The 22,657-nt window shown below is 40.5% G+C and overlaps 69 non-coding genes and 1 pseudogene across 69 annotated transcripts; all 70 read left to right on the top strand.

Moving 5' to 3' along the window:
- The first annotated feature begins 201 nt into the window (after positions 1-201).
- On the top strand, positions 202-320 carry LOC114781783 (5S ribosomal RNA). The gene has a single exon (XR_003747740.1). It is a non-coding gene; the product is annotated as a 5S ribosomal RNA (ribosomal RNA).
- Positions 321-461: 141 nt separating this feature from the next.
- LOC114781782 (5S ribosomal RNA) lies at positions 462-580 on the top strand. The gene has a single exon (XR_003747739.1). It is a non-coding gene; the product is annotated as a 5S ribosomal RNA (ribosomal RNA).
- A 145-nt stretch (positions 581-725) lies between these two features.
- On the top strand, positions 726-844 carry LOC114781786 (5S ribosomal RNA). Its single transcript, XR_003747743.1, has one exon. It is a non-coding gene; the product is annotated as a 5S ribosomal RNA (ribosomal RNA).
- Positions 845-988: 144 nt separating this feature from the next.
- Positions 989-1,107, top strand: LOC114781781 (5S ribosomal RNA). Its single transcript, XR_003747738.1, has one exon. It is a non-coding gene; the product is annotated as a 5S ribosomal RNA (ribosomal RNA).
- Positions 1,108-1,251: 144 nt separating this feature from the next.
- Positions 1,252-1,369, top strand: LOC114781793 (5S ribosomal RNA). Its single transcript, XR_003747750.1, has one exon. It is a non-coding gene; the product is annotated as a 5S ribosomal RNA (ribosomal RNA).
- Positions 1,370-1,513: 144 nt separating this feature from the next.
- LOC114781780 (5S ribosomal RNA) lies at positions 1,514-1,632 on the top strand. Its single transcript, XR_003747737.1, has one exon. It is a non-coding gene; the product is annotated as a 5S ribosomal RNA (ribosomal RNA).
- A 144-nt stretch (positions 1,633-1,776) lies between these two features.
- Positions 1,777-1,895, top strand: LOC114781850 (5S ribosomal RNA). Its single transcript, XR_003747804.1, has one exon. It is a non-coding gene; the product is annotated as a 5S ribosomal RNA (ribosomal RNA).
- A 144-nt stretch (positions 1,896-2,039) lies between these two features.
- Positions 2,040-2,158, top strand: LOC114781849 (5S ribosomal RNA). The gene has a single exon (XR_003747803.1). It is a non-coding gene; the product is annotated as a 5S ribosomal RNA (ribosomal RNA).
- A 144-nt stretch (positions 2,159-2,302) lies between these two features.
- LOC114781848 (5S ribosomal RNA) lies at positions 2,303-2,421 on the top strand. The gene has a single exon (XR_003747802.1). It is a non-coding gene; the product is annotated as a 5S ribosomal RNA (ribosomal RNA).
- A 144-nt stretch (positions 2,422-2,565) lies between these two features.
- On the top strand, positions 2,566-2,684 carry LOC114781847 (5S ribosomal RNA). Its single transcript, XR_003747801.1, has one exon. It is a non-coding gene; the product is annotated as a 5S ribosomal RNA (ribosomal RNA).
- Positions 2,685-2,828: 144 nt separating this feature from the next.
- Positions 2,829-2,947, top strand: LOC114781846 (5S ribosomal RNA). Its single transcript, XR_003747800.1, has one exon. It is a non-coding gene; the product is annotated as a 5S ribosomal RNA (ribosomal RNA).
- A 143-nt stretch (positions 2,948-3,090) lies between these two features.
- LOC114781844 (5S ribosomal RNA) lies at positions 3,091-3,209 on the top strand. The gene has a single exon (XR_003747798.1). It is a non-coding gene; the product is annotated as a 5S ribosomal RNA (ribosomal RNA).
- Positions 3,210-3,353: 144 nt separating this feature from the next.
- On the top strand, positions 3,354-3,472 carry LOC114781843 (5S ribosomal RNA). Its single transcript, XR_003747797.1, has one exon. It is a non-coding gene; the product is annotated as a 5S ribosomal RNA (ribosomal RNA).
- Positions 3,473-3,616: 144 nt separating this feature from the next.
- Positions 3,617-3,735, top strand: LOC114781842 (5S ribosomal RNA). Its single transcript, XR_003747796.1, has one exon. It is a non-coding gene; the product is annotated as a 5S ribosomal RNA (ribosomal RNA).
- Positions 3,736-3,879: 144 nt separating this feature from the next.
- On the top strand, positions 3,880-3,998 carry LOC114781841 (5S ribosomal RNA). Its single transcript, XR_003747795.1, has one exon. It is a non-coding gene; the product is annotated as a 5S ribosomal RNA (ribosomal RNA).
- A 144-nt stretch (positions 3,999-4,142) lies between these two features.
- Positions 4,143-4,261, top strand: LOC114781840 (5S ribosomal RNA). Its single transcript, XR_003747794.1, has one exon. It is a non-coding gene; the product is annotated as a 5S ribosomal RNA (ribosomal RNA).
- A 144-nt stretch (positions 4,262-4,405) lies between these two features.
- Positions 4,406-4,524, top strand: LOC114781839 (5S ribosomal RNA). Its single transcript, XR_003747793.1, has one exon. It is a non-coding gene; the product is annotated as a 5S ribosomal RNA (ribosomal RNA).
- Positions 4,525-4,668: 144 nt separating this feature from the next.
- LOC114781838 (5S ribosomal RNA) lies at positions 4,669-4,787 on the top strand. Its single transcript, XR_003747792.1, has one exon. It is a non-coding gene; the product is annotated as a 5S ribosomal RNA (ribosomal RNA).
- Positions 4,788-4,931: 144 nt separating this feature from the next.
- LOC114781837 (5S ribosomal RNA) lies at positions 4,932-5,050 on the top strand. Its single transcript, XR_003747791.1, has one exon. It is a non-coding gene; the product is annotated as a 5S ribosomal RNA (ribosomal RNA).
- Positions 5,051-5,194: 144 nt separating this feature from the next.
- On the top strand, positions 5,195-5,313 carry LOC114781836 (5S ribosomal RNA). Its single transcript, XR_003747790.1, has one exon. It is a non-coding gene; the product is annotated as a 5S ribosomal RNA (ribosomal RNA).
- Positions 5,314-5,457: 144 nt separating this feature from the next.
- LOC114781800 (5S ribosomal RNA) lies at positions 5,458-5,577 on the top strand. The gene has a single exon (XR_003747757.1). It is a non-coding gene; the product is annotated as a 5S ribosomal RNA (ribosomal RNA).
- A 145-nt stretch (positions 5,578-5,722) lies between these two features.
- LOC114781790 (5S ribosomal RNA) lies at positions 5,723-5,841 on the top strand. The gene has a single exon (XR_003747747.1). It is a non-coding gene; the product is annotated as a 5S ribosomal RNA (ribosomal RNA).
- Positions 5,842-5,985: 144 nt separating this feature from the next.
- Positions 5,986-6,104, top strand: LOC114781835 (5S ribosomal RNA). Its single transcript, XR_003747789.1, has one exon. It is a non-coding gene; the product is annotated as a 5S ribosomal RNA (ribosomal RNA).
- A 143-nt stretch (positions 6,105-6,247) lies between these two features.
- On the top strand, positions 6,248-6,366 carry LOC114781833 (5S ribosomal RNA). The gene has a single exon (XR_003747787.1). It is a non-coding gene; the product is annotated as a 5S ribosomal RNA (ribosomal RNA).
- Positions 6,367-6,510: 144 nt separating this feature from the next.
- Positions 6,511-6,629, top strand: LOC114781832 (5S ribosomal RNA). Its single transcript, XR_003747786.1, has one exon. It is a non-coding gene; the product is annotated as a 5S ribosomal RNA (ribosomal RNA).
- Positions 6,630-6,772: 143 nt separating this feature from the next.
- On the top strand, positions 6,773-6,892 carry LOC114781797 (5S ribosomal RNA). Its single transcript, XR_003747754.1, has one exon. It is a non-coding gene; the product is annotated as a 5S ribosomal RNA (ribosomal RNA).
- A 144-nt stretch (positions 6,893-7,036) lies between these two features.
- On the top strand, positions 7,037-7,155 carry LOC114781802 (uncharacterized; annotated as a pseudogene).
- A 4,294-nt stretch (positions 7,156-11,449) lies between these two features.
- On the top strand, positions 11,450-11,568 carry LOC114781799 (5S ribosomal RNA). Its single transcript, XR_003747756.1, has one exon. It is a non-coding gene; the product is annotated as a 5S ribosomal RNA (ribosomal RNA).
- A 143-nt stretch (positions 11,569-11,711) lies between these two features.
- Positions 11,712-11,830, top strand: LOC114781794 (5S ribosomal RNA). Its single transcript, XR_003747751.1, has one exon. It is a non-coding gene; the product is annotated as a 5S ribosomal RNA (ribosomal RNA).
- Positions 11,831-11,974: 144 nt separating this feature from the next.
- LOC114781789 (5S ribosomal RNA) lies at positions 11,975-12,093 on the top strand. Its single transcript, XR_003747746.1, has one exon. It is a non-coding gene; the product is annotated as a 5S ribosomal RNA (ribosomal RNA).
- Positions 12,094-12,238: 145 nt separating this feature from the next.
- On the top strand, positions 12,239-12,357 carry LOC114781788 (5S ribosomal RNA). The gene has a single exon (XR_003747745.1). It is a non-coding gene; the product is annotated as a 5S ribosomal RNA (ribosomal RNA).
- A 144-nt stretch (positions 12,358-12,501) lies between these two features.
- Positions 12,502-12,620, top strand: LOC114781831 (5S ribosomal RNA). The gene has a single exon (XR_003747785.1). It is a non-coding gene; the product is annotated as a 5S ribosomal RNA (ribosomal RNA).
- Positions 12,621-12,765: 145 nt separating this feature from the next.
- Positions 12,766-12,884, top strand: LOC114781830 (5S ribosomal RNA). The gene has a single exon (XR_003747784.1). It is a non-coding gene; the product is annotated as a 5S ribosomal RNA (ribosomal RNA).
- A 144-nt stretch (positions 12,885-13,028) lies between these two features.
- On the top strand, positions 13,029-13,147 carry LOC114781829 (5S ribosomal RNA). Its single transcript, XR_003747783.1, has one exon. It is a non-coding gene; the product is annotated as a 5S ribosomal RNA (ribosomal RNA).
- A 144-nt stretch (positions 13,148-13,291) lies between these two features.
- On the top strand, positions 13,292-13,410 carry LOC114781792 (5S ribosomal RNA). Its single transcript, XR_003747749.1, has one exon. It is a non-coding gene; the product is annotated as a 5S ribosomal RNA (ribosomal RNA).
- Positions 13,411-13,553: 143 nt separating this feature from the next.
- Positions 13,554-13,672, top strand: LOC114781828 (5S ribosomal RNA). The gene has a single exon (XR_003747782.1). It is a non-coding gene; the product is annotated as a 5S ribosomal RNA (ribosomal RNA).
- Positions 13,673-13,816: 144 nt separating this feature from the next.
- LOC114781826 (5S ribosomal RNA) lies at positions 13,817-13,935 on the top strand. The gene has a single exon (XR_003747781.1). It is a non-coding gene; the product is annotated as a 5S ribosomal RNA (ribosomal RNA).
- Positions 13,936-14,079: 144 nt separating this feature from the next.
- On the top strand, positions 14,080-14,198 carry LOC114781825 (5S ribosomal RNA). The gene has a single exon (XR_003747780.1). It is a non-coding gene; the product is annotated as a 5S ribosomal RNA (ribosomal RNA).
- A 144-nt stretch (positions 14,199-14,342) lies between these two features.
- Positions 14,343-14,461, top strand: LOC114781824 (5S ribosomal RNA). The gene has a single exon (XR_003747779.1). It is a non-coding gene; the product is annotated as a 5S ribosomal RNA (ribosomal RNA).
- Positions 14,462-14,605: 144 nt separating this feature from the next.
- Positions 14,606-14,724, top strand: LOC114781823 (5S ribosomal RNA). The gene has a single exon (XR_003747778.1). It is a non-coding gene; the product is annotated as a 5S ribosomal RNA (ribosomal RNA).
- Positions 14,725-14,868: 144 nt separating this feature from the next.
- LOC114781821 (5S ribosomal RNA) lies at positions 14,869-14,987 on the top strand. The gene has a single exon (XR_003747776.1). It is a non-coding gene; the product is annotated as a 5S ribosomal RNA (ribosomal RNA).
- Positions 14,988-15,131: 144 nt separating this feature from the next.
- On the top strand, positions 15,132-15,250 carry LOC114781820 (5S ribosomal RNA). Its single transcript, XR_003747775.1, has one exon. It is a non-coding gene; the product is annotated as a 5S ribosomal RNA (ribosomal RNA).
- Positions 15,251-15,393: 143 nt separating this feature from the next.
- Positions 15,394-15,512, top strand: LOC114781819 (5S ribosomal RNA). Its single transcript, XR_003747774.1, has one exon. It is a non-coding gene; the product is annotated as a 5S ribosomal RNA (ribosomal RNA).
- Positions 15,513-15,656: 144 nt separating this feature from the next.
- Positions 15,657-15,775, top strand: LOC114781818 (5S ribosomal RNA). The gene has a single exon (XR_003747773.1). It is a non-coding gene; the product is annotated as a 5S ribosomal RNA (ribosomal RNA).
- Positions 15,776-15,919: 144 nt separating this feature from the next.
- Positions 15,920-16,038, top strand: LOC114781817 (5S ribosomal RNA). Its single transcript, XR_003747772.1, has one exon. It is a non-coding gene; the product is annotated as a 5S ribosomal RNA (ribosomal RNA).
- A 144-nt stretch (positions 16,039-16,182) lies between these two features.
- LOC114781816 (5S ribosomal RNA) lies at positions 16,183-16,301 on the top strand. Its single transcript, XR_003747771.1, has one exon. It is a non-coding gene; the product is annotated as a 5S ribosomal RNA (ribosomal RNA).
- A 144-nt stretch (positions 16,302-16,445) lies between these two features.
- Positions 16,446-16,564, top strand: LOC114781787 (5S ribosomal RNA). The gene has a single exon (XR_003747744.1). It is a non-coding gene; the product is annotated as a 5S ribosomal RNA (ribosomal RNA).
- A 144-nt stretch (positions 16,565-16,708) lies between these two features.
- LOC114781791 (5S ribosomal RNA) lies at positions 16,709-16,827 on the top strand. Its single transcript, XR_003747748.1, has one exon. It is a non-coding gene; the product is annotated as a 5S ribosomal RNA (ribosomal RNA).
- A 144-nt stretch (positions 16,828-16,971) lies between these two features.
- On the top strand, positions 16,972-17,090 carry LOC114781815 (5S ribosomal RNA). The gene has a single exon (XR_003747770.1). It is a non-coding gene; the product is annotated as a 5S ribosomal RNA (ribosomal RNA).
- A 144-nt stretch (positions 17,091-17,234) lies between these two features.
- Positions 17,235-17,353, top strand: LOC114781814 (5S ribosomal RNA). The gene has a single exon (XR_003747769.1). It is a non-coding gene; the product is annotated as a 5S ribosomal RNA (ribosomal RNA).
- Positions 17,354-17,497: 144 nt separating this feature from the next.
- On the top strand, positions 17,498-17,616 carry LOC114781813 (5S ribosomal RNA). Its single transcript, XR_003747768.1, has one exon. It is a non-coding gene; the product is annotated as a 5S ribosomal RNA (ribosomal RNA).
- A 144-nt stretch (positions 17,617-17,760) lies between these two features.
- LOC114781812 (5S ribosomal RNA) lies at positions 17,761-17,879 on the top strand. Its single transcript, XR_003747767.1, has one exon. It is a non-coding gene; the product is annotated as a 5S ribosomal RNA (ribosomal RNA).
- A 144-nt stretch (positions 17,880-18,023) lies between these two features.
- LOC114781810 (5S ribosomal RNA) lies at positions 18,024-18,142 on the top strand. The gene has a single exon (XR_003747765.1). It is a non-coding gene; the product is annotated as a 5S ribosomal RNA (ribosomal RNA).
- A 144-nt stretch (positions 18,143-18,286) lies between these two features.
- On the top strand, positions 18,287-18,405 carry LOC114781809 (5S ribosomal RNA). The gene has a single exon (XR_003747764.1). It is a non-coding gene; the product is annotated as a 5S ribosomal RNA (ribosomal RNA).
- A 145-nt stretch (positions 18,406-18,550) lies between these two features.
- LOC114781808 (5S ribosomal RNA) lies at positions 18,551-18,669 on the top strand. Its single transcript, XR_003747763.1, has one exon. It is a non-coding gene; the product is annotated as a 5S ribosomal RNA (ribosomal RNA).
- A 144-nt stretch (positions 18,670-18,813) lies between these two features.
- On the top strand, positions 18,814-18,932 carry LOC114781807 (5S ribosomal RNA). The gene has a single exon (XR_003747762.1). It is a non-coding gene; the product is annotated as a 5S ribosomal RNA (ribosomal RNA).
- A 144-nt stretch (positions 18,933-19,076) lies between these two features.
- On the top strand, positions 19,077-19,195 carry LOC114781806 (5S ribosomal RNA). Its single transcript, XR_003747761.1, has one exon. It is a non-coding gene; the product is annotated as a 5S ribosomal RNA (ribosomal RNA).
- Positions 19,196-19,339: 144 nt separating this feature from the next.
- LOC114781805 (5S ribosomal RNA) lies at positions 19,340-19,458 on the top strand. Its single transcript, XR_003747760.1, has one exon. It is a non-coding gene; the product is annotated as a 5S ribosomal RNA (ribosomal RNA).
- Positions 19,459-19,602: 144 nt separating this feature from the next.
- LOC114781795 (5S ribosomal RNA) lies at positions 19,603-19,721 on the top strand. The gene has a single exon (XR_003747752.1). It is a non-coding gene; the product is annotated as a 5S ribosomal RNA (ribosomal RNA).
- A 144-nt stretch (positions 19,722-19,865) lies between these two features.
- Positions 19,866-19,984, top strand: LOC114781804 (5S ribosomal RNA). Its single transcript, XR_003747759.1, has one exon. It is a non-coding gene; the product is annotated as a 5S ribosomal RNA (ribosomal RNA).
- A 144-nt stretch (positions 19,985-20,128) lies between these two features.
- On the top strand, positions 20,129-20,247 carry LOC114781803 (5S ribosomal RNA). The gene has a single exon (XR_003747758.1). It is a non-coding gene; the product is annotated as a 5S ribosomal RNA (ribosomal RNA).
- Positions 20,248-20,391: 144 nt separating this feature from the next.
- On the top strand, positions 20,392-20,510 carry LOC114781796 (5S ribosomal RNA). The gene has a single exon (XR_003747753.1). It is a non-coding gene; the product is annotated as a 5S ribosomal RNA (ribosomal RNA).
- Positions 20,511-20,654: 144 nt separating this feature from the next.
- Positions 20,655-20,773, top strand: LOC114781785 (5S ribosomal RNA). Its single transcript, XR_003747742.1, has one exon. It is a non-coding gene; the product is annotated as a 5S ribosomal RNA (ribosomal RNA).
- A 144-nt stretch (positions 20,774-20,917) lies between these two features.
- On the top strand, positions 20,918-21,036 carry LOC114781845 (5S ribosomal RNA). The gene has a single exon (XR_003747799.1). It is a non-coding gene; the product is annotated as a 5S ribosomal RNA (ribosomal RNA).
- Positions 21,037-21,180: 144 nt separating this feature from the next.
- Positions 21,181-21,299, top strand: LOC114781834 (5S ribosomal RNA). The gene has a single exon (XR_003747788.1). It is a non-coding gene; the product is annotated as a 5S ribosomal RNA (ribosomal RNA).
- A 144-nt stretch (positions 21,300-21,443) lies between these two features.
- Positions 21,444-21,562, top strand: LOC114781822 (5S ribosomal RNA). Its single transcript, XR_003747777.1, has one exon. It is a non-coding gene; the product is annotated as a 5S ribosomal RNA (ribosomal RNA).
- A 144-nt stretch (positions 21,563-21,706) lies between these two features.
- LOC114781811 (5S ribosomal RNA) lies at positions 21,707-21,825 on the top strand. Its single transcript, XR_003747766.1, has one exon. It is a non-coding gene; the product is annotated as a 5S ribosomal RNA (ribosomal RNA).
- Positions 21,826-21,969: 144 nt separating this feature from the next.
- Positions 21,970-22,088, top strand: LOC114781779 (5S ribosomal RNA). The gene has a single exon (XR_003747736.1). It is a non-coding gene; the product is annotated as a 5S ribosomal RNA (ribosomal RNA).
- A 144-nt stretch (positions 22,089-22,232) lies between these two features.
- On the top strand, positions 22,233-22,350 carry LOC114781798 (5S ribosomal RNA). The gene has a single exon (XR_003747755.1). It is a non-coding gene; the product is annotated as a 5S ribosomal RNA (ribosomal RNA).
- A 143-nt stretch (positions 22,351-22,493) lies between these two features.
- On the top strand, positions 22,494-22,612 carry LOC114781784 (5S ribosomal RNA). The gene has a single exon (XR_003747741.1). It is a non-coding gene; the product is annotated as a 5S ribosomal RNA (ribosomal RNA).
- The last annotated feature ends 45 nt before the right edge of the window (positions 22,613-22,657 follow it).

Below are 22,657 nucleotides of genomic sequence, written 5' to 3'. Positions count from 1 at the left end.
TTGGGCCTGGTTAGTACTTGGATGGGAGACCTCCTGGGAATACCAGGTGCTGTAAGCTTTAACTGTTGAAAAACTTTTTAAAATGAAGTTTTTTGCATCGCTTTGTTAGTTTTTTTCTAAAGTAAGTTAAGAGGTATTTTCACTCTGTGATATGTTTTCAAGTATAGGTTGTTTAAAGTCCAAGATTTTCAAGCAGAGATTGCTTACGGCCATACCAGCCCAAGAACGCCCGGTCTCGTCTGATCTCGGAAGCTAAGAAGGCTTGGGCCTGGTTAGTACTTGGATGGGAGACCTCCTGGGAATACCAGGTGCTGTAAGCTTTAACTGTTGAAAAACTTTTTAAAATGAATTTTTTTGCATCGCTTTGTTAGTTTTTTCTAAAGTAAGTTAAGAGGTATTTCACTCTGTGATATGTTTTCAAGCCTAGGTTGTTTAAAGTCCAAGATTTTCAAGCAGAGATTGCTTACGGCCATACCAGCCCAAGAACGCCCGGTCTCGTCTGATCTCGGAAGCTAAGAAGGCTTGGGCCTGGTTAGTACTTGGATGGGAGACCTCCTGGGAATACCAGGTGCTGTAAGCTTTAACTGTTGAAAAACTTTTTAAAATGAAGTTTTTTTGCATTCGCTTTGTTAGTTTTTTTCTAAAGTAAGTTAAGAGGTATTTTCACTCTGTGATATGTTTTCAAGCCTAGGTTGTTTAAAGTCCAAGATTTTCAAGCAGAGATTGCTTACGGCCATACCAGCCCAAGAACGCCTGGTCTCGTCTGATCTCGGAAGCTAAGAAGGCTTGGGCCTGGTTAGTACTTGGATGGGAGACCTCCTGGGAATACCAGGTGCTGTAAGCTTTAACTGTTGAAAAACTTTTTAAAATGAAGTTTTTTTGCATCGCTTTGTTAGTTTTTTTCTAAAGTAAGTTAAGAGGTATTTTCACTCTGTGATATGTTTTCAAGCCTAGGTTGTTTAAAGTCCAAGATTTTCAAGCAGAGATTGCTTACGGCCATACCAGCCCAAGAACGCCCGGTCTCGTCTGATCTCGGAAGCTAAGAAGGCTTGGGCCTGGTTAGTACTTGGATGGGAGACCTCCTGGGAATACCAGGTGCTGTAAGCTTTAACTGTTGAAAAACTTTTTAAAATGAAGTTTTTTTGCATCGCTTTGTTAGTTTTTTTCTAAAGTAAGTTAAGAGGTATTTTCACTCTGTGATATGTTTTCAAGCCTAGGTTGTTTAAAGTCCAAGATTTTCAAGCAGAGATTGCTTACGGCCATACCAGCCCAAGACGCCCGGTCTCGTCTGATCTCGGAAGCTAAGAAGGCTTGGGCCTGGTTAGTACTTGGATGGGAGACCTCCTGGGAATACCAGGTGCTGTAAGCTTTAACTGTTGAAAAACTTTTTAAAATGAAGTTTTTTTGCATCGCTTTGTTAGTTTTTTTCTAAAGTAAGTTAAGAGGTATTTTCACTCTGTGATATGTTTTCAAGCCTAGGTTGTTTAAAGTCCAAGATTTTCAAGCAGAGATTGCTTACGGCCATACCAGCCCAAGAACGCCCGGTCTCGTCTGATCTCGGAAGCTAAGAAGGCTTGGGCCTGGTTAGTACTTGGATGGGAGACCTCCTGGGAATACCAGGTGCTGTAAGCTTTAACTGTTGAAAAACTTTTTAAAATGAAGTTTTTTTGCATCGCTTTGTTAGTTTTTTTCTAAAGTAAGTTAAGAGGTATTTTCACTCTGTGATATGTTTTCAAGCCTAGGTTGTTTAAAGTCCAAGATTTTCAAGCAGAGATTGCTTACGGCCATACCAGCCCAAGAACGCCCGGTCTCGTCTGATCTCGGAAGCTAAGAAGGCTTGGGCCTGGTTAGTACTTGGATGGGAGACCTCCTGGGAATACCAGGTGCTGTAAGCTTTAACTGTTGAAAAACTTTTTAAAATGAAGTTTTTTTGCATCGCTTTGTTAGTTTTTTTCTAAAGTAAGTTAAGAGGTATTTTCACTCTGTGATATGTTTTCAAGCCTAGGTTGTTTAAAGTCCAAGATTTTCAAGCAGAGATTGCTTACGGCCATACCAGCCCAAGAACGCCCGGTCTCGTCTGATCTCGGAAGCTAAGAAGGCTTGGGCCTGGTTAGTACTTGGATGGGAGACCTCCTGGGAATACCAGGTGCTGTAAGCTTTAACTGTTGAAAAACTTTTTAAAATGAAGTTTTTTTGCATCGCTTTGTTAGTTTTTTTCTAAAGTAAGTTAAGAGGTATTTTCACTCTGTGATATGTTTTCAAGCCTAGGTTGTTTAAAGTCCAAGATTTTCAAGCAGAGATTGCTTACGGCCATACCAGCCCAAGAACGCCCGGTCTCGTCTGATCTCGGAAGCTAAGAAGGCTTGGGCCTGGTTAGTACTTGGATGGGAGACCTCCTGGGAATACCAGGTGCTGTAAGCTTTAACTGTTGAAAAACTTTTTAAAATGAAGTTTTTTTGCATCGCTTTGTTAGTTTTTTTCTAAAGTAAGTTAAGAGGTATTTTCACTCTGTGATATGTTTTCAAGTAAAGGTTGTTTAAAGTCCAAGATTTTCAAGCAGAGATTGCTTACGGCCATACCAGCCCAAGAACGCCCGGTCTCGTCTGATCTCGGAAGCTAAGAAGGCTTGGGCCTGGTTAGTACTTGGATGGGAGACCTCCTGGGAATACCAGGTGCTGTAAGCTTTAACTGTTGAAAAACTTTTTAAAATGAAGTTTTTTTGCATCGCTTTGTTAGTTTTTTTCTAAAGTAAGTTAAGAGGTATTTTCACTCTGTGATATGTTTTCAAGCCTAGGTTGTTTAAAGTCCAAGATTTTCAAGCAGAGATTGCTTACGGCCATACCAGCCCAAGAACGCCCGGTCTCGTCTGATCTCGGAAGCTAAGAAGGCTTGGGCCTGGTTAGTACTTGGATGGGAGACCTCCTGGGAATACCAGGTGCTGTAAGCTTTAACTGTTGAAAAACTTTTTAAAATGAAGTTTTTTTGCATCGCTTTGTTAGTTTTTTCTAAAGTAAGTTAAGAGGTATTTTCACTCTGTGATATGTTTTCAAGCCTAGGTTGTTTAAAGTCCAAGATTTTCAAGCAGAGATTGCTTACGGCCATACCAGCCCAAGAACGCCCGGTCTCGTCTGATCTCGGAAGCTAAGAAGGCTTGGGCCTGGTTAGTACTTGGATGGGAGACCTCCTGGGAATACCAGGTGCTGTAAGCTTTAACTGTTGAAAAACTTTTTAAAATGAAGTTTTTTTGCATCGCTTTGTTAGTTTTTTTCTAAAGTAAGTTAAGAGGTATTTTCACTCTGTGATATGTTTTCAAGCCTAGGTTGTTTAAAGTCCAAGATTTTCAAGCAGAGATTGCTTACGGCCATACCAGCCCAAGAACGCCCGGTCTCGTCTGATCTCGGAAGCTAAGAAGGCTTGGGCCTGGTTAGTACTTGGATGGGAGACCTCCTGGGAATACCAGGTGCTGTAAGCTTTAACTGTTGAAAAACTTTTTAAAATGAATTTTTTTTGCATCGCTTTGTTAGTTTTTTTCTAAAGTAAGTTAAGAGGTATTTTCACTCTGTGATATGTTTTCAAGCCTAGGTTGTTTAAAGTCCAAGATTTTCAAGCAGAGATTGCTTACGGCCATACCAGCCCAAGAACGCCCGGTCTCGTCTGATCTCGGAAGCTAAGAAGGCTTGGGCCTGGTTAGTACTTGGATGGGAGACCTCCTGGGAATACCAGGTGCTGTAAGCTTTAACTGTTGAAAAACTTTTTAAAATGAAGTTTTTTTGCATCGCTTTGTTAGTTTTTTTCTAAACTAAGTTAAGAGGTATTTTCACTCTGTGATATGTTTTCAAGCCTAGGTTGTTTAAAGTCCAAGATTTTCAAGCAGAGATTGCTTACGGCCATACCAGCCCAAGAACGCCCGGTCTCGTCTGATCTCGGAAGCTAAGAAGGCTTGGGCCTGGTTAGTACTTGGATGGGAGACCTCCTGGGAATACCAGGTGCTGTAAGCTTTAACTGTTGAAAAACTTTTTAAAATGAAGTTTTTTTGCATCGCTTTGTTAGTTTTTTTCTAAAGTAAGTTAAGAGGTATTTTCACTCTGTGATATGTTTTCAAGCCTAGGTTGTTTAAAGTCCAAGATTTTCAAGCAGAGATTGCTTACGGCCATACCAGCCCAAGAACGCCCGGTCTCGTCTGATCTCGGAAGCTAAGAAGGCTTGGGCCTGGTTAGTACTTGGATGGGAGACCTCCTGGGAATACCAGGTGCTGTAAGCTTTAACTGTTGAAAAACTTTTTAAAATGAAGTTTTTTTGCATCGCTTTGTTAGTTTTTTTCTAAAGTAAGTTAAGAGGTATTTTCACTCTGTGATATGTTTTCAAGCCTAGGTTGTTTAAAGTCCAAGATTTTCAAGCAGAGATTGCTTACGGCCATACCAGCCCAAGAACGCCCGGTCTCGTCTGATCTCGGAAGCTAAGAAGGCTTGGGCCTGGTTAGTACTTGGATGGGAGACCTCCTGGGAATACCAGGTGCTGTAAGCTTTAACTGTTGAAAAACTTTTTAAAATGAAGTTTTTTTGCATCGCTTTGTTAGTTTTTTTCTAAACTAAGTTAAGAGGTATTTTCACTCTGTGATATGTTTTCAAGCCTAGGTTGTTTAAAGTCCAAGATTTTCAAGCAGAGATTGCTTACGGCCATACCAGCCCAAGAACGCCCGGTCTCGTCTGATCTCGGAAGCTAAGAAGGCTTGGGCCTGGTTAGTACTTGGATGGGAGACCTCCTGGGAATACCAGGTGCTGTAAGCTTTAACTGTTGAAAAACTTTTTAAAATGAAGTTTTTTTGCATCGCTTTGTTAGTTTTTTTCTAAAGTAAGTTAAGAGGTATTTTCACTCTGTGATATGTTTTCAAGCCTAGGTTGTTTAAAGTCCAAGATTTTCAAGCAGAGATTGCTTACGGCCATACCAGCCCAAGAACGCCCGGTCTCGTCTGATCTCGGAAGCTAAGAAGGCTTGGGCCTGGTTAGTACTTGGATGGGAGACCTCCTGGGAATACCAGGTGCTGTAAGCTTTAACTGTTGAAAAACTTTTTAAAATGAAGTTTTTTTGCATCGCTTTGTTAGTTTTTTTCTAAAGTAAGTTAAGAGGTATTTTCACTCTGTGATATGTTTTCAAGCCTAGGTTGTTTAAAGTCCAAGATTTTCAAGCAGAGATTGCTTACGGCCATACCAGCCCAAGAACGCCCGGTCTCGTCTGATCTCGGAAGCTAAGAAGGCTTGGGCCTGGTTAGTACTTGGATGGGAGACCTCCTGGGAATACCAGGTGCTGTAAGCTTTAACTGTTGAAAAACTTTTTAAAATGAAGTTTTTTTGCATCGCTTTGTTAGTTTTTTTCTAAAGTAAGTTAAGAGGTATTTTCACTCTGTGATATGTTTTCAAGCCTAGGTTGTTTAAAGTCCAAGATTTTCAAGCAGAGATTGCTTACGGCCATACCAGCCGAAGAATGCCCGGTCTCGTCTGATCTCGGAAGCTAAGAAGGCTTGGGCCTGGTTAGTACTTGGATGGGAGACCTCCTGGGGAATACCAGGTGCTGTAAGCTTTAACTGTTGAAAAACTTTTTAAAATGAAGTTTTTTTGCATCGCTTTGTTAGTTTTTTTCTAAAGTAAGTTAAGAGGGTATTTTCACTCTGTGATATGTTTTCAAGCCTAGGTTGTTTAAAGTCCAAGATTTTCAAGCAGAGATTGCTTACGGCCATACCAGCCCAAGAACGGCCGGTCTCGTCTGATCTCGGAAGCTAAGAAGGCTTGGGCCTGGTTAGTACTTGGATGGGAGACCTCCTGGGAATACCAGGTGCTGTAAGCTTTAACTGTTGAAAAACTTTTTAAAATGAAGTTTTTTTGCATCGCTTTGTTAGTTTTTTTCTAAAGTAAGTTAAGAGGTATTTTAACTCTGTGATATGTTTTCAAGCCTAGGTTGTTTAAAGTCCAAGATTTTCAAGCAGAGATTGCTTACGGCCATACCAGCCCAAGAACGCCCGGTCTCGTCTGATCTCGGAAGCTAAGAAGGCTTGGGCCTGGTTAGTACTTGGATGGGAGACCTCCTGGGAATACCAGGTGCTGTAAGCTTTAACTGCTGAAAAACTTTTTAAAATGAAGTTTTTTTGAATCGCTTTGTTAGTTTTTTCTAAAGTAAGTTAAGAGGTATTTTCACTCTGTGATATGTTTTCAAGCCTAGGTTGTTTAAAGTCCAAGATTTTCAAGCAGAGATTGCTTACGGCCATACCAGCCCAAGAACGCCCGGTCTCGTCTGATCTCGGAAGCTAAGAAGGCTTGGGCCTGGTTAGTACTTGGATGGGAGACCTCCTGGGAATACCAGGTGCTGTAAGCTTTAACTGTTGAAAAACTTTTTAAAATGAAGTTTTTTTGCATCGCTTTGTTAGTTTTTTTCTAAAGTAAGTTAAGAGGTATTTTCACTCTGTGATATGTTTTCAAGCCTAGGTTGTTTAAAGTCCAAGATTTTCAAGCAGAGATTGCTTACGGCCATACCAGCCCAAGAACGCCCGGTCTCGTCTGATCTCGGAAGCTAAGAAGGCTTGGGCCTGGTTAGTACTTGGATGGGAGACCTCCTGGGAATACCAGGTGCTGTAAGCTTTAACTGTTGAAAACTTTTTTAAATGAAGTTTTTTTGCATCGATTTGTTAGTTTATTTCTAAAGTAAGTTAAGAGGTATTTTCACTCTTTGATATGTTTTCAAGCCTAGGTTGTTTAAAGTCCAAGATTTTCAAGCAGAGATTGCTTACGGCCATACCAGCCCAAGAACGCCCGGTCTCGTCTGATCTCGGAAGCTAAGAAGGCTTGGGCCTGGTTAGTACTTGGATGGGAGACCTCGTGGGGAATACCAGGTGCTGTAAGCTTTAACTGTTGAAAAACTTTTTAAAATGAAGTTTTTTTGCATCGCTTTGTTAGTTTTTTTCTAAAGTAAGTTAGAGGGTATTTTCACTCTGTGATATGTTTTCAAGCCTAGGTTGTTTAAAGTCCAAGATTTTCAAGCAGAGATTGCTTACGGCCATACCAGCCCAAGAACGGCCAGTCTCGTCTGATCTCGGAAGCTAAGAAGGCTTGGCCCTGGTTAGTACTTGGATGGGAGACCTCCTGGGAATTCCAGGTGCTGTAAGCTTTAACTGTTGAAAAACTTTTTAAAATGATTTTTTTTTGTATCGCTTTGTTAGTTTTTTTCTAAAGTAAGTTAAGAGGTATTTTCACTCTGTGATATGTGTTGGAAAATGTATATAAGTTATCATGCTACTAACCTTTACTACCTTTTTGACATATATATCCCACATGTATTAAACTCTATTAATCCTTTTGACATATATATATATATCTAGCATGCATTAAACTATATTAATCCTTTTACTATGCGCACTACATTGAATCATTAGTCTCTCCAGAAACTGGTGGGCTAAAGGCTGTTTGCAGAACAGAATGACCGCGACCAGATAAGAGGAGGCCTGCAGCCGCGGAGAAGCAAGAAAAACAAGAAGACCTTGGCGATGGAGTGTCTACTAAAGAGACAACCCTACATGCAAATTATAAGCTTTTCCTAGGCCGTCGTTGACCGAGACAACAGGCCATGTTCAGTTCCAGCGCGAAAATCGTGAAGCCCAATGGCGAGAAGCCTGACGAGTTCGAGTCTGGCATTCCCCACAAGGGAATATGGGAAATATTTTGAATTTACAGTTTGTGTATCTTGTTTGTTTGTTTTCTTTTCTTTCTGAGAGTTTTAAAATTAAGTTTGTGAAAAGCTGGGGAAAATATATACATTACATCTAAACTGTGCAATTTTAAATGAATATTGTACTGTTGTATGTACACTTTGGGTTATTTTTTTCTGGGTTTTGTGTTGTTTTATTTTATTTAAGAAGGGAGATTTCCCAACGGCTGCACTGTTTGCCTCTGTTACTGTGTCTTTGAATAAGGTCCATCACACCTACACTGACCTACACTGACACTCACGCTGAATACGAAGACATAACACACTGATACGCATCCCTCTGACAAGTGATTTTTTTTCTTTTCTCATTGTTGATTCTAGTGCAGCCATGTAAAAAAGAACAGTGGAAGACTGGAAAAAAAAAAAAGGCTTCACATTTATATTGTACTGTGGATTTTATTTCATTTCATTGTGTTGCCCCAGCCAATGACCGATATGATGCTGTATTGTTTTTTATTTAAATGGTAGCATTGGGATGACTACATTATTCTGGTTATAACTTGCGCTGTGCACTTTTTGTTTCCTTGAACCCAGACCGAGAGCATTTAGAGAATAATTATTATTATTGTTATTCACAGCAATAGGGTTATTGTCTCAGTTTTGGTTTGGATTTCAGTTGCATTTTTGCTGTTACATTTCTGTTTCTGGGTCACATTATTAGTGGAAGATGACAAGGACCTGTCATCCAAACTCCTCACATCCATTACTGTAAAACAGTTGTTGTTATTTATTGCCTTTTGTTCCTACCATTGAGTATTTCTTCCAAGGTTCAGCAAGCCTTTAACTGCCCTCACTCATTATAAATCGATGTCTTCTCAGGTGCTGTGGAACCCTGATGCAGAGCAGGCCCTCTTAGCTTTAAACAGACTCCCCACCCACATTAGGCCTCCAAAATTGTGACCGTATCACCTCTGTTCTCCTTCACTATGTCCTTTAGCTGATTTTTCATGCATTCTTTTTTTATTTATTTTTGGGAGGTGCAAATTTTTGTGTAAAGACGAATCGGGTGCGTAACGGATGTTGGATGTTACTGCTGTAGCAGTCTTGGATTTTCAGCATGACTGAGGATGTGTTTCTACGCGGGTTTTTGATGCAATTTGGATGTTACCTTATCGACAACTGTTAATTTCATTTTTTATTATTTACAATTTTTAAGAAAAAAAAAATAATTGATACATGCTTGATGTGGTAAAAACAACAATTGGCTTCTTTAAGTGGAGCAAGCAGCTAATGTCACTCAACAAGATTGCGTGCTTTGTATGGGGCCATGACCATTATTACAGGTAAAACCAGCGGTTATAACTCAACCAGATTGTCGTTGCAGAAGTTGGGATCAAGTTTGGGATCAGGTTGTTTGATCGATTGCCCACAATCACCACTGGGTTGTGTGTCTTAGTAACCCTTTTATTACCAGTGTCCATATATCCAACAACAATAAGTAACCTATTATTCAAAATAGACAGCCTGGTGCCTGCAGACTGGCACCAGACGAAGCGGTCAACCCCGCCCTGGGAGAAGCTAACAGATCCAACTTACATAGATGCAATTGGGGTTCCCAGGGGGGTGCCTGACGAAAATAAAATAGCAAATCAAATAGCAGCGGGATTCGAATCAACCTTGTGTTGGTGGTGTACGATTAATAAGAACGTAGACAGGATCAACTACATCCATTACAATGTTCAGAAATTAGGAAATTGGACACAAGACGGTTTTGAGGCCGTGCATGGGCAATTATCCGCCACTTCCCTAATGGCTTTTCAGAACAGAATAGCGCTTGATATGCTCTTGGCTGAGAAAAATGGGGTTTTGCGCCGTGTTTGGAGAGCAATGCTGCTCGTTCATACCAAACAACACAGCTGCAGGAGGCAGTCTGACATTGGCCATTGACGGCCTGCGCACCCTCAACCGGAAGATGAAGGAGCATTCAGGGGTGGAAACTACGATGTGGGATTCCTGGATGAATGTATTCGGGAAATACAAAGCCCTAGTTCAATCTGTTTTAACATCTATGGCTGTATTTGCAGCAATTCTGACCTTGTGTGGATGTTGTTGTATTCCTTGTCTGCGCGGTCTTGTGAACCGTCTCATCACTACGGCCTTATCACCCAGGGAGGTTGATCCCACACAGTTATACCCGCTCTTGGAAAATAAAATCCACGATGAGGGCTTTGAGATGTCCATGGAGCCCAGTGACTTACAGTTGAGCCAACTGTTCCAAGAATCTATCTTCGAGAATTGAAGCGACATCCCTTTGAGTGTAAATGTATTGCTCGGTTTATGAACTAATAGTCGAAAATCCTACCGGAAGAAGTTATTAGGGAAGTACTATAGAAAAAAAAAAAAAAAAAGTTCAATACATGATAAACAGGGGGGAAATATTGGGGGACATATGCTTGACTCATTATGTTTTAAATGTATTTTTTGATGTTTTAATTCTGTATTTCCTGAATTTATCAGACTTTTTGTTGTTTTAATTCTGAACTTCCTGTATTCATCAGGCAAGGTGCTGTTTGCATAAGGCTGGAAACGACGTTCAGAAATATGGTGACTTATGGTGATAGGATGGTAGAATATGGATCGCTCAGCAAACTTGAATCTGCTGATTCAGAGAAAAAAAAAAAAGCAGCGTTTTGAATCGGCAGGGTAGCGTTTATTCTGTCCTCTCCTGAACAGAGACACCACGTTTTTGTTCTCTTGAATGCTTGGTTGGTTGCATTGTGGTTTCGATTCTGTGCGTCCTGTGGCCTGTTCTCAGCACCGTACTACAGTCCCTATGTGGTCCAGAACGGCATTGTCACTCTGTGTGATATACACGATTTTTCTATTATTTTTATTATTGATGTTATTATTAAGAAAAAAAAAAAAAAAAAGTCCTATTGTTTTTATTGTTCTTTATTATTTTTATTATTGATGTTATTATTAAGAAAAAAAAAAAAAAAAAAAAAAAAAGTCCTATTTTTTTATTGTTCTTTATTCACGATTTTTTCTATTATTATTACTATTAAGAAAAAAAAAAAAAAAAGTCCTATTTTTTTATTGTTCTTTATTCTATTATTATTGTTGTTATTATTAAGAAAAAAAAAAAATTAGAACAAGGTTTGTTTCATGATAAACAGGGGGGAAATGTTGGAAAATGTATATAAGTTATCATGCTACTAACCTTTACTACCTTTTTGACATATATATCCCACATGTATTAAACTCTATTAATCCTTTTGACATATATATATATATCTAGCATGCATTAAACTATATTAATCCTTTTACTATGCGCACTACATTGAATCATTAGTCTCTCCAGAAACTGGTGGGCTAAAGGCTGTTTGCAGAACAGAATGACCGCGACCAGATAAGAGGAGGCCTGCAGCCGCGGAGAAGCAAGAAAAACAAGAAGACCTTGGCGATGGAGTGTCTACTAAAGAGACAACCCTACATGCAAATTATAAGCTTATTTGGTGTGATCCTGTGATGAATGTACCGCCCTATTATTGAATAAAAAGAGAGGAAGCGGAAGAGACGGCAGAGCTTTTTGGAGGCTGCTGTATTGGTCGTCTCTGATCGCTCTCCTTGCAAGTAAAAGAACTCAACTTCTTCGTGTCATTCTTCTCTGGTTTATAAGTGTTGGAACGGCGTACAACTCTAACAATATGTTTTCAAGCCTAGGTTGTTTAAAGTCCAAGATTTTCAAGCAGAGATTGCCTACGGCCATACCAGCCCAAGAACGGCCGGTCTCGTCTGATCTCGGAAGCTAAGAAGGCTTGGGCCTGGTTAGTACTTGGATGGGAGACCTCCTGGGAATTCCAGGTGCTGTAAGCTTTAACTGTTGAAAAACTTTTTAAAATGATTTTTTTTGCATCGCTTTGTTAGTTTTTTTCTAAAGTAAGTTAAGAGGTATTTTCACTCTGTGATATGTTTTCAAGCCTAGGTTGTTTAAAGTCCAAGATTTTCAAGCAGAGATTGCTTACGACCATACCAGCCCAAGAACGCTCGGTCTCGTCTGATCTCGGAAGCTAAGAAGGCTTGGGCCTGGTTAGTACTTGGATGGGAGACCTCCTGGGAATACCAGGTGCTGTAAGCTTTAACTGTTGAAAAACTTTTTAAAATGAAGTTTTTTTGCATCGCTTTGTTAGTTTTTTTCTAAAGTAAGTTAAGAGGTATTTTAACTCTGTGATATGTTTTCAAGCCTAGGTTGTTTAAAGTCCAAGATTTTCAAGCAGAGATTGCTTACGGCCATACCAGCCCAAGAACGGCCGGTCTCGTCTGATCTCGGAAGCTAAGAAGGCTTGGGCCTGGTTAGTACTTGGATGGGAGACCTCCTGGGAATACCAGGTGCTGTAAGCTTTAACTGTTGAAAAACTTTTTAAAATGAAGTTTTTTTTGCATCGCTTTGTTAGTTTTTTTCTAAAGTAAGTTAAGAGGTATTTTCACTCTGTGATATGTTTTCAAGCCTAGGTTGTTTAAAGTCCAAGATTTTCAAGCAGAGATTGCTTATGGCCATACCAGCCCAAGAACGCCCGGTCTCGTCTGATCTCGGAAGCTAAGAAGGCTTGGGCCTGGTTAGTACTTGGATGGGAGACCTCCTTGGAATACCAGGTGCTGTAAGCTTTAACTGTTGAAAAACTTTTTAAAATGAAGTTTTTTTGCATCGCTTTGTTAGTTTTTTTCTAAAGTAAGTTAAGAGGTATTTTCACTCTGTGATATGTTTTCAAGCCTAGGTTGTTTAAAGTCCAAGATTTTCAAGCAGAGATTGCTTACGGCCATACCAGCCCAAGAACGCCCGGTCTCGTCTGATCTCGGAAGCTAAGAAGGCTTGGGCCTGGTTAGTACTTGGATGGGAGACCTCCTGGGAATACCAGGTGCTGTAAGCTTTAACTGTTGAAAAACTTTTTAAAATGAAGTTTTTTTTGCATCGCTTTGTTAGTTTTTTTCTAAAGTAAGTTAAGAGGTATTTTCACTCTGTGATATGTTTTCAAGCCTAGGTTGTTTAAAGTCCAAGATTTTCAAGCAGAGATTGCTTACGGCCATACCAGCCCAAGAACGCCCGGTCTCGTCTGATCTCGGAAGCTAAGAAGGCTTGGGCCTGGTTAGTACTTGGATGGGAGACCTCCTGGGAATACCAGGTGCTGTAAGCTTTAACTGTTGAAAAACTTTTTAAAATGAAGTTTTTTTGCATCGCTTTGTTAGTTTTTTTCTAAAGTAAGTTAAGAGGTATTTTCACTCTGTGATATGTTTTCAAGCCTAGGTTGTTTAAAGTCCAAGATTTTCAAGCAGAGATTGCTTACGGCCATACCAGCCCAAGAACGCCCGGTCTCGTCTGATCTCGGAAGCTAAGAAGGCTTGGGCCTGGTTAGTACTTGGATGGGAGACCTCCTGGGAATACCAGGTGCTGTAAGCTTTAACTGTTGAAAAACTTTTTAAAATGAAGTTTTTTTGCATCGCTTTGTTAGTTTTTTTCTAAAGTAAGTTAAGAGGTATTTTCACTCTGTGATATGTTTTCAAGCCTAGGTTGTTTAAAGTCCAAGATTTTCAAGCAGAGATTGCTTACGGCCATACCAGCCCAAGAACGCCCGGTCTCGTCTGATCTCGGAAGCTAAGAAGGCTTGGGCCTGGTTAGTACTTGGATGGGAGACCTCCTGGGAATACCAGGTTCTGTAAGCTTTAACTGTTGAAAAACTTTTTAAAATGAAGTTTTTTTGCATCGCTTTGTTAGTTTTTTCTAAAGTAAGTTAAGAGGTATTTTCACTCTGTGATATGTTTTCAAGCCTAGGTTGTTTAAAGTCCAAGATTTTCAAGCAGAGATTGCTTACGGCCATACCAGCCCAAGAACGCCCGGTCTCGTCTGATCTCGGAAGCTAAGAAGGCTTGGGCCTGGTTAGTACTTGGATGGGAGACCTCCTGGGAATACCAGGTGCTGTAAGCTTTAACTGTTGAAAAACTTTTTAAAATGAAGTTTTTTTGCATCGCTTTGTTAGTTTTTTTCTAAAGTAAGTTAAGAGGTATTTTCACTCTGTGATATGTTTTCAAGCCTAGGTTGTTTAAAGTCCAAGATTTTCAAGCAGAGATTGCTTACGGCCATACCAGCCCAAGAACGCCCGGTCTCGTCTGATCTCGGAAGCTAAGAAGGCTTGGGCCTGGTTAGTACTTGGATGGGAGACCTCCTGGGAATACCAGGTGCTGTAAGCTTTAACTGTTGAAAAACTTTTTAAAATGAAGTTTTTTTGCATCGCTTTGTTAGTTTTTTTCTAAAGTAAGTTAAGAGGTATTTTCACTCTGTGATATGTTTTCAAGCCTAGGTTGTTTAAAGTCCAAGATTTTCAAGCAGAGATTGCTTACGGCCATACCAGCCCAAGAACGCCCGGTCTCGTCTGATCTCGGAAGCTAAGAAGGCTTGGGCCTGGTTAGTACTTGGATGGGAGACCTCCTGGGAATACCAGGTGCTGTAAGCTTTAACTGTTGAAAAACTTTTTAAAATGAAGTTTTTTTGCATCGCTTTGTTAGTTTTTTTCTAAAGTAAGTTAAGAGGTATTTTCACTCTGTGATATGTTTTCAAGCCTAGGTTGTTTAAAGTCCAAGATTTTCAAGCAGAGATTGCTTACGGCCATACCAGCCCAAGAACGCCCGGTCTCGTCTGATCTCGGAAGCTAAGAAGGCTTGGGCCTGGTTAGTACTTGGATGGGAGACCTCCTGGGAATACCAGGTGCTGTAAGCTTTAACTGTTGAAAAACTTTTTAAAATGAAGTTTTTTTGCATCGCTTTGCTAGTTTTTTTCTAAAGTAAGTTAAGAGGTATTTTCACTCTGTGATATGTTTTCAAGCCTAGGTTGTTTAAAGTCCAAGATTTTCAAGCAGAGATTGCTTACGGCCATACCAGCCCAAGAACGCCCGGTCTCGTCTGATCTCGGAAGCTAAGAAGGCTTGGGCCTGGTTAGTACTTGGATGGGAGACCTCCTGGGAATACCAGGTGCTGTAAGCTTTAACTGTTGAAAAACTTTTTAAAATGAAGTTTTTTTGCATCGCTTTGTTAGTTTTTTTCTAAAGTAAGTTAAGAGGTATTTTCACTCTGTGATATGTTTTCAAGCCTAGGTTGTTTAAAGTCCAAGATTTTCAAGCAGAGATTGCTTACGGCCATACCAGCCCAAGAACGCCCGGTCTCGTCTGATCTCGGAAGCTAAGAAGGCTTGGGCCTGGTTAGTACTTGGATGGGAGACCTCCTGGGAATACCAGGTGCTGTAAGCTTTAACTGTTGAAAAACTTTTTAAAATGAAGTTTTTTTGCATCGCTTTGTTAGTTTTTTTCTAAAGTAAGTTAAGAGGTATTTTCACTCTGTGATATGTTTTCAAGCCTAGGTTGTTTAAAGTCCAAGATTTTCAAGCAGAGATTGCTTACGGCCATACCAGCCCAAGAACGCCCGGTCTCGTCTGATCTCGGAAGCTAAGAAGGCTTGGGCCTGGTTAGTACTTGGATGGGAGACCTCCTGGGAATACCAGGTGCTGTAAGCTTTAACTGTTGAAAAACTTTTTAAAATGAAGTTTTTTTGCATCGCTTTGTTAGTTTTTTCTAAAGTAAGTTAAGAGGTATTTTCACTCTGTGATATGTTTTCAAGCCTAGGTTGTTTAAAGTCCAAGATTTTCAAGCAGAGATTGCTTACGGCCATACCAGCCCAAGAACGCCCGGTCTCGTCTGATCTCGGAAGCTAAGAAGGCTTGGGCCTGGTTAGTACTTGGATGGGAGACCTCCTGGGAATACCAGGTGCTGTAAGCTTTAACTGTTGAAAAACTTTTTAAAATGAAGTTTTTTTGCATCGCTTTGTTAGTTTTTTTCTAAAGTAAGTTAAGAGGTATTTTCACTCTGTGATATGTTTTCAAGCCTAGGTTGTTTAAAGTCCAAGATTTTCAAGCAGAGATTGCTTACGGCCATACCAGCCCAAGAACGCCCGGTCTCGTCTGATCTCGGAAGCTAAGAAGGCTTGGGCCTGGTTAGTACTTGGATGGGAGACCTCCTGGGAATACCAGGTGCTGTAAGCTTTAACTGTTGAAAAACTTTTTAAAATGAAGTTTTTTTGCATCGCTTTGTTAGTTTTTTTCTAAAGTAAGTTAAGAGGTATTTTCACTCTGTGATATGTTTTCAAGCCTAGGTTGTTTAAAGTCCAAGATTTTCAAGCAGAGATTGCTTACGGCCATACCAGCCCAAGAACGCCCGGTCTCGTCTGATCTCGGAAGCTAAGAAGGCTTGGGCCTGGTTAGTACTTGGATGGGAGACCTCCTGGGAATACCAGGTGCTGTAAGCTTTAACTGTTGAAAAACTTTTTAAAATGAAGTTTTTTTGCATAGCTTTGTTAGTTTTTTTCTAAAGTAAGTTAAGAGGTATTTTCACTCTGTGATATGTTTTCAAGCCTAGGTTGTTTAAAGTCCAAGATTTTCAAGCAGAGATTGCTTACGGCCATACCAGCCCAAGAACGCCCGGTCTCGTCTGATCTCGGAAGCTAAGAAGGCTTGGGCCTGGTTAGTACTTGGATGGGAGACCTCCTGGGAATACCAGGTGCTGTAAGCTTTAACTGTTGAAAAACTTTTTAAAATGAAGTTTTTTTGCATCGCTTTGTTAGTTTTTTTCTAAAGTAAGTTAAGAGGTATTTTCACTCTGTGATATGTTTTCAAGCCTAGGTTGTTTAAAGTCCAAGATTTTCAAGCAGAGATTGCTTACGGCCATACCAGCCCAAGAACGCCCGGTCTCGTCTGATCTCGGAAGCTAAGAAGGCTTGGGCCTAGTTAGTACTTGGATGGGAGACCTCCTGGGAATACCAGGTGCTGTAAGCTTTAACTGTTGAAAAACTTTTTAAAATGAAGTTTTTTTGCATCGCTTTGTTAGTTTTTTTCTAAAGTAAGTTAAGAGGTATTTTCACTCTGTGATATGTTTTCAAGCCTAGGTTGTTTAAAGTCCAAGATTTTCAAGCAGAGATTGCTTACGGCCATACCAGCCCAAGAACGCCCGGTCTCGTCTGATCTCGGAAGCTAAGAAGGCTTGGGCCTGGTTAGTACTTGGATGGGAGACCTCCTGGGAATACCAGGTTCTGTAAGCTTTAACTGTTGAAAAACTTTTTAAAATGAAGTTTTTTTGCATCGCTTTGTTAGTTTTTTTCTAAAGTAAGTTAAGAGGTATTTTCACTCTGTGATATGTTTTCAAGCCTAGGTTGTTTAAAGTCCAAGATTTTCAAGCAGAGATTGCTTACGGCCATACCAGCCCAAGAACGCCCGGTCTCGTCTGATCTCGGAAGCTAAGAAGGCTTGGGCCTGGTTAGTACTTGGATGGGAGACCTCCTGGGAATACCAGGTGCTGTAAGCTTTAACTGTTGAAAAACTTTTTAAAATGAAGTTTTTTTGCATCGCTTTGTTAGTTTTTTTCTAAAGTAAGTTAAGAGGTATTTTCACTCTGTGATATGTTTTCAAGCCTAGGTTGTTTAAAGTCCAAGATTTTCAAGCAGAGATTGCTTACGGCCATACCAGCCCAAGAACGCCCGGTCTCGTCTGATCTCGGAAGCTAAGAAGGCTTGGGCCTGGTTAGTACTTGGATGGGAGACCTCCTGGGAATACCAGGTGCTGTAAGCTTTAACTGTTGAAAAACTTTTTAAAATGAAGTTTTTTTGCATCGCTTTGTTAGTTTTTTTCTAAAGTAAGTTAAGAGGTATTTTCACTCTGTGATATGTTTTCAAGCCTAGGTTGTTTAAAGTCCAAGATTTTCAAGCAGAGATTGCTTACGGCCATACCAGCCCAAGAACGCCCGGTCTCGTCTGATCTCGGAAGCTAAGAAGGCTTGGGCCTGGTTAGTACTTGGATGGGAGACCTCCTGGGAATACCAGGTGCTGTAAGCTTTAACTGTTGAAAAACTTTTTAAAATGAAGATTTTTTGCATCGCTTTGTTAGTTTTTTTCTAAAGTAAGTTAAGAGGTATTTTCACTCTGTGATATGTTTTCAAGCCTAGGTTGTTTAAAGTCCAAGATTTTCAAGCAGAGATTGCTTACGGCCATACCAGCCCAAGAACGCCCGGTCTCGTCTGATCTCGGAAGCTAAGAAGGCTTGGGCCTGGTTAGTACTTGGATGGGAGACCTCCTGGGAATACCAGGTGCTGTAAGCTTTAACTGTTGAAAAACTTTTTAAAATGAAGTTTTTTTGCATCGCTTTGTTAGTTTTTTTCTAAAGTAAGTTAAGAGGTATTTTCACTCTGTGATATGTTTTCAAGCCTAGGTTGTTTAAAGTCCAAGATTTTCAAGCAGAGATTGCTTACGGCCATACCAGCCCAAGAACGCCCGGTCTCGTCTGATCTCGGAAGCTAAGAAGGCTTGGGCCTGGTTAGTACTTGGATGGGAGACCTCCTGGGAATACCAGGTGCTGTAAGCTTTAACTGTTGAAAAACTTTTTAAAATGAAGTTTTTTTGCATCGCTTTGTTAGTTTTTTTCTAAAGTAAGTTAAGAGGTATTTTCACTCTGTGATATGTTTTCAAGCCTAGGTTGTTTAAAGTCCAAGATTTTCAAGCAGAGATTGCTTACGGCCATACCAGCCCAAGAACGCCCGGTCTCGTCTGATCTCGGAAGCTAAGAAGGCTTGGGCCTGGTTAGTACTTGGATGGGAGACCTCCTGGGAATACCAGGTGCTGTAAGCTTTAACTGTTGAAAAACTTTTTAAAATGAAGTTTTTTTTGCATCGCTTTGTTAGTTTTTTTCTAAAGTAAGTTAAGAGGTATTTTCACTCTGTGATATGTTTTCAAGCCTAGGTTGTTTAAAGTCCAAGATTTTCAAGCAGAGATTGCTTACGGCCATACCAGCCCAAGAACGCCCGGTCTCGTCTGATCTCGGAAGCTAAGAAGGCTTGGGCCTGGTTAGTACTTGGATGGGAGACCTCCTGGGAATACCAGGTGCTGTAAGCTTTAACTGTTGAAAAACTTTTTAAAATGAAGTTTTTTTGCATCGCTTTGTTAGTTTTTTTCTAAAGTAAGTTAAGAGGTATTTTCACTCTGTGATATGTTTTCAAGCCTAGGTTGTTTAAAGTCCAAGATTTTCAAGCAGAGATTGCTTACGGCCATACCAGCCCAAGAACGCCCGGTCTCGTCTGATCTCGGAAGCTAAGAAGGCTTGGGCCTGGTTAGTACTTGGATGGGAGACCTCCTGGGAATACCAGGTGCTGTAAGCTTTAACTGTTGAAAAACTTTTTAAAATGAAGTTTTTTTGCATCGCTTTGTTAGTTTTTTTCTAAAGTAAGTTAAGAGGTATTTTCACTCTGTGATATGTTTTCAAGCCTAGGTTGTTTAAAGTCCAAGATTTTCAAGCAGAGATTGCTTACGGCCATACCAGCCCAAGAACGCCCGGTCTCGTCTGATCTCGGAAGCTAAGAAGGCTTGGGCCTGGTTAGTACTTGGATGGGAGACCTCCTGGGAATACCAGGTGCTGTAAGCTTTAACTGTTGAAAAACTTTTTAAAATGAAGTTTTTTTGCATCGCTTTGTTAGTTTTTTTCTAAAGTAAGTTAAGAGGTATTTTCACTCTGTGATATGTTTTCAAGCCTAGGTTGTTTAAAGTCCAAGATTTTCAAGCAGAGATTGCTTACGGCCATACCAGCCCAAGAACGCCCGGTCTCGTCTGATCTCGGAAGCTAAGAAGGCTTGGGCCTGGTTAGTACTTGGATGGGAGACCTCCTGGGAATACCAGGTGCTGTAAGCTTTAACTGTTGAAAAACTTTTTAAAATGAAGTTTTTTTGCATCGCTTTGTTAGTTTTTTTCTAAAGTAAGTTAAGAGGTATTTTCACTCTGTGATATGTTTTCAAGCCTAGGTTGTTTAAAGTCCAAGATTTTCAAGCAGAGATTGCTTACGGCCATACCAGCCCAAGAACGCCCGGTCTCGTCTGATCTCGGAAGCTAAGAAGGCTTGGGCCTGGTTAGTACTTGGATGGGAGACCTCCTGGGAATACCAGGTGCTCTAAGCTTTAACTGTTGAAAAACTTTTTAAAATGAAGTTTTTTTGCATCGCTTTGTTAGTTTTTTTCTAAAGTAAGTTAAGAGGTATTTTCACTCTGTGATATGTTTTCAAGCCTAGGTTGTTTAAAGTCCAAGATTTTCAAGCAGAGATTGCTTACGGCCATACCAGCCCAAGAACGCCCGGTCTCGTCTGATCTCGGAAGCTAAGAAGGCTTGGGCCTGGTTAGTACTTGGATGGGAGACCTCCTGGGAATACCAGGTGCTGTAAGCTTTAACTGTTGAAAAACTTTTTAAAATGAAGTTTTTTTGCATCGCTTTGTTAGTTTTTTTCTAAAGTAAGTTAAGAGGTATTTTCACTCTGTGATATGTTTTCAAGCCTAGGTTGTTTAAAGTCCAAGATTTTCAAGCAGAGATTGCTTACGGCCATACCAGCCCAAGAACGCCCGGTCTCGTCTGATCTCGGAAGCTAAGAAGGCTTGGGCCTGGTTAGTACTTGGATGGGAGACCTCCTGGGAATACCAGGTGCTGTAAGCTTTAACTGTTGAAAAACTTTTTAAAATGAAGTTTTTTTGCATCGCTTTGTTAGTTTTTTTCTAAGGTAAGTTAAGAGGTATTTTCACTCTGTGATATGTTTTCAAGCCTAGGTTGTTTAAAGTCCAAGATTTTCAAGCAGAGATTGCTTACGGCCATACCAGCCCAAGAACGCCCGGTCTCGTCTGATCTCGGAAGCTAAGAAGGCTTGGGCCTGGTTAGTACTTGGATGGGAGACCTCCTGGGAATACCAGGTGCTGTAAGCTTTAACTGTTGAAAAACTTTTTAAAATGAAGTTTTTTTGCATCGCTTTGTTAGTTTTTTTCTAAAGTAAGTTAAGAGGTATTTTCACTCTGTGATATGTTTTCAAGCCTAGGTTGTTTAAAGTCCAAGATTTTCAAGCAGAGATTGCTTACGGCCATACCAGCCCAAGAACGCCCGGTCTCGTCTGATCTCGGAAGCTAAGAAGGCTTGGGCCTGGTTAGTACTTGGATGGGAGACCTCCTGGGAATACCAGGTGCTGTAAGCTTTAACTGTTGAAAAACTTTTTAAAATGAAGTTTTTTTGCATCGCTTTGTTAGTTTTTTTCTAAAGTAAGTTAAGAGGTATTTTCACTCTGTGATATGTTTTCAAGCCTAGGTTGTTTAAAGTCCAAGATTTTCAAGCAGAGATTGCTTACGGCCATACCAGCCCAAGAACGCCCGGTCTCGTCTGATCTCGGAAGCTAAGAAGGCTTGGGCCTGGTTAGTACTTGGATGGGAGACCTCCTGGGAATACCAGGTGCTGTAAGCTTTAACTGTTGAAAAACTTTTTAAAATGAAGTTTTTTTGCATCGCTTTGTTAGTTTTTTTCTAAAGTAAGTTAAGAGGTATTTTCACTCTGTGATATGTTTTCAAGCCTAGGTTGTTTAAAGTCCAAGATTTTCAAGCAGAGATTGCTTACGGCCATACCAGCCCAAGAACGCCCGGTCTCGTCTGATCTCGGAAGCTAAGAAGGCTTGGGCCTGGTTAGTACTTGGATGGGAGACCTCCTGGGAATACCAGGTGCTGTAAGCTTTAACTGTTGAAAAACTTTTTAAAATGAAGTTTTTTTGCATCGCTTTGTTAGTTTTTTTCTAAAGTAAGTTAAGAGGTATTTTCACTCTGTGATATGTTTTCAAGCCTAGGTTGTTTAAAGTCCAAGATTTTCAAGCAGAGATTGCTTACGGCCATACCAGCCCAAGAACGCCCGGTCTCGTCTGATCTCGGAAGCTAAGAAGGCTTGGGCCTGGTTAGTACTTGGATGGGAGACCTCCTGGGAATACCAGGTGCTGTAAGCTTTAACTGTTGAAAAACTTTTTAAAATGAAGTTTTTTTGCATCGCTTTGTTAGTTTTTTTCTAAAGTAAGTTAAGAGGTATTTTCACTCTGTGATATGTTTTCAAGCCTAGGTTGTTTAAAGTCCAAGATTTTCAAGCAGAGATTGCTTACGGCCATACCAGCCCAAGAACGCCCGGTCTCGTCTGATCTCGGAAGCTAAGAAGGCTTGGGCCTGGTTAGTACTTGGATGGGAGACCTCCTGGGAATACCAGGTGCTGTAAGCTTTAACTGTTGAAAAACTTTTTAAAATGAAGTTTTTTTGCATCGCTTTGTTAGTTTTTTTCTAAAGTAAGTTAAGAGGTATTTTCACTCTGTGATATGTTTTCAAGCCTAGGTTGTTTAAAGTCCAAGATTTTCAAGCAGAGATTGCTTACGGCCATACCAGCCCAAGAACGCCCGGTCTCGTCTGATCTCGGAAGCTAAGAAGGCTTGGGCCTGGTTAGTACTTGGATGGGAGACCTCCTGGGAATACCAGGTGCTGTAAGCTTTAACTGTTGAAAAACTTTTTAAAATGAAGTTTTTTTGCATCGCTTTGTTAGTTTTTTTCTAAAGTAAGTTAAGAGGTATTTTCACTCTGTGATATGTTTTCAAGCCTAGGTTGTTTAAAGTCCAAGATTTTCAAGCAGAGATTGCTTACGGCCATACCAGCCCAAGAACGCCCGGTCTCGTCTGATCTCGGAAGCTAAGAAGGCTTGGGCCTGGTTAGTACTTGGATGGAGACCTCCTGGGAATACCAGGTGCTGTAAGCTTTAACTGTTGAAAACTTTTTAAAATGAAGTTTTTTTGCATCGCTTTGTTAGTTTTTTTCTAAAGTAAGTTAAGAGGTATTTTCACTCTGTGATATGTTTTCAAGCCTAGGTTGTTTAAAGTCCAAGATTTTCAAGCAGAGATTGCTTACGGCCATACCAGCCCAAGAACGCCCGGTCTCGTCTGATCTCGGAAGCTAAGAAGGCTTGGGCCTGGTTAGTACTTGGATGGGAGACCTCTTGGGAATACCAGGTGCTGTAAGCTTTAACTGTTGAAAAACTTTTTAAAATGAAGTTTTTTTGCATCGCT

Source organism: Denticeps clupeoides, unplaced genomic scaffold, assembly GCF_900700375.1.
Source record: "Denticeps clupeoides unplaced genomic scaffold, fDenClu1.1, whole genome shotgun sequence".
In the NCBI taxonomy this organism is placed as follows: Eukaryota; Metazoa; Chordata; class Actinopteri; order Clupeiformes; family Denticipitidae; genus Denticeps; species Denticeps clupeoides.
This window is presented reverse-complemented; position numbering and strand designations above follow the sequence as displayed.